The sequence below is a fragment of the Electrophorus electricus genome, chromosome 26, assembly GCF_041902795.1.
Source record: "Electrophorus electricus isolate QZ-2024a chromosome 26, ASM4190279v1, whole genome shotgun sequence".
NCBI lineage: Eukaryota > Metazoa > Chordata > Actinopteri > Gymnotiformes > Gymnotidae > Electrophorus > Electrophorus electricus.
Window position 1 is genome coordinate 12,495,001 of NC_137522.1, and position 2,500 is coordinate 12,497,500.

Sequence of the window (2,500 nt, forward strand, 5' to 3'; positions counted from 1 at the left end):
TGAGCTTCCCGTAGCTGACACGACATCACACAACCACGACTGGAGGAACACGGTGGAATTTTGATTTGAGGAAAGTGCAATTTTGTTGGATAGCTGTCGGATTGTTAAATATCTTTGTAAGATAGATTGTCGCAACGATTGTTGAAAAGTATATATATATATTTTCTTCCTAGTCCGTTCACACCTCTGGGACTCTAAAATATCGGGGGTACAAAAAAATAGAGAACAAATAGCCTTGTGCAAACTAAGGGGGGCTGTACCTGCTTTTCATGTTCTTATGTTTGCTCATTTGTAGATTTGTTAGCATTGTTTTGTTAGAACAAATATCCCTTTAAGAAATATTGCCATTTAAACAATCAATTTTTAAACATTCTGGACACCTGGACAAGTTGGACAAGTTGCTGTGCTAGTCAAGTCTCCAAAACACTACGCTAACTCACTTATTTTACCGAAGCACATAATCATGGAGCTGCAGCCGTCCTCAAACCCTCATCAGGCAGCAGCAAGTTTTGTCACAAAGCCCCATTTGCCTCCAGAAGCCCACCACCGTTCTGCAGGAACCCGTAGGAGATCTCAGAACAGGAGGGCAAGCCGCAGGTCGCCATAGGTGTGGTACAACGCATGTCGTGTTGGGCGTGTGTTGGGCGGCCTTCCTTGTGCCTGTGTGGTCAGTGCTAGACTCGAGACAGCCACTCGACGACAACTTCCTCTGTAAACTTTATGAAAGTGTTACATTCAAAAAAAGAAAGAAAAAAATGTGAAAAACAAATGTAATCAAACAATAATGCAACCAGAGAGCAAAGCTTTTTTTTAATTGTTCATTTGCTTTCCATGAATCCTTTATTCTTTATTCGACTTTTGGTTCTGATTTATACTTCCTGCCGTACATATATAACACAACGGATTCACTCATCATAGATCAAGTCTCAAAATTAAAAAGGCAATCAAAAAATGTAAAAGAAAAAAAAATATGCATGTTCTAGTGTTAGTGACAAATTTTTACATAGATTATGTAGAGTTAAAGTAGTGTGAATAAAGATCACGATATTGTAATCCCAACACCAGGCACTTGCCAATAGATTATTTGTTTGGTCCCTTAGAAAAGGGTCTTTTTACTGCTGTCCTCACAATCAACCAGCTAAACGTCTCTGCGCCTCCTCAGCACCTCCTCCTCTCTGATTTCTCCTCGTCTGCGTCCCTCCCTAAACAATCATTGTTTTGGCCCTCACCACTCTCAAACAAAGTTTTCCAGTTTCTCCTCTCAAATTGCACGAAAACAATTGTTCCTCATCGATGTGCCTTGAGCTGTGGTCTAGTCCTGAGTTGATGCACAAGTTGCAATATGGAGAATTAGATGTATTATTTATTTACCCCCCACGCCACGCCACGCCACGCCTCCAGCTCTTTACCAACCACCTCCTGCTGTGTAGGAAAGTGGACAGTGAAACAGAGGCTAATGCTAATAATGTGAGCTAACAGGAACACACGGAGGATTACAGCTGTTTCCTTCCCTCCCTGTTGCTCCGGGCTCACCATGCAGCGTTCTGGTGCTGTAAGGGACTCCAGATCCAGCCTCGATCTCGTGGTGCTGTTGAGTCCGGTGTCAGTCTCCCTGTGGCCCTCATTAGCCGCACAGTGAGTAGGAAGTGTAGACGTTTATTAGTGGAACTATTAGTCATCAACCCCAGGGCTCCTCCATGACCCTTATTCTGTAGTGTTAACACTCGTATCGATATTTATGGATGTTGCTGCAATTTCTGAATGGAAACTACTTTTTTCTTTTTGTCTTCCTGTTTTCGTTCCCAGAACAGTAAGGAAAAAAAACATTAATATGCAAATACTTGCTTGCACTCATGTGGGATCTTCACTAGTCGTTGTTGTTGTGTGTGTGTGTGTGTGTGTGTGTGTGTGTGTTTTCTCTTTTTTACTTTTTTTTTTTACCAAAGTTAGTGTTGCACTTGGTGGGCTGGAAAGCAGACGTGTGTCCTTGTGCGCCAAAGCCCAGTGCAGGAGGCTTGAGGAGGCTTGAGGACCCATGTCCACTTTAGCCTTGACTATGGGCTCCATACACATGACCATTCATATATTACAACCTGTTGCTTGCTTGCTTTCATTCGTTAGTTTTCTATCTGGTCACAAGCAAGCCTTAAAACAAGGAATCTTCCTCCAACAATCCATATTTTTAGCATACAGAATGAGTTTTGAAAATGACTAGGATAAAGAATATGCCCACTTTTGTGTACATTTTCACAAACTTCCATGTTATATTAACCGTTTACCTGTTTTTTGTCTTTTACACACACACACACACACACACACACACACACACACACACACACACACACATATATATATATATATAAAACAAAAAGAATTTAAATATGGGGAACAATTCCCAGGCATCTGACGTGATGGTAGTTACACTTGTGTGGGTTGTTTTTTTTCTCTTTTTAATTAGTGTGATAATTTAGTTGATTTCATTGTTCTTGCCTTGCCTTTA

General features: G+C 41.2%; 1 protein-coding gene across 12 annotated transcripts in view; it reads left to right on the forward strand.

The window, feature by feature from the left end:
* The window catches only part of nfia (nuclear factor I/A), a 153,312-nt gene that overhangs the window by 149,783 nt on the left and 1,029 nt on the right, over positions 1-2,500 (forward strand). For all 12 annotated transcript variants that reach the window (XM_027005478.3, XM_027005480.3, XM_081708191.1 and 9 more), the window contains one exon: positions 1-2,500. This exon is cut by the window's left edge and continues 1,088 nt beyond it; it is cut by the window's right edge and continues 1,029 nt beyond it. The gene's annotated coding sequence lies outside the window, so the exon portion shown is untranslated.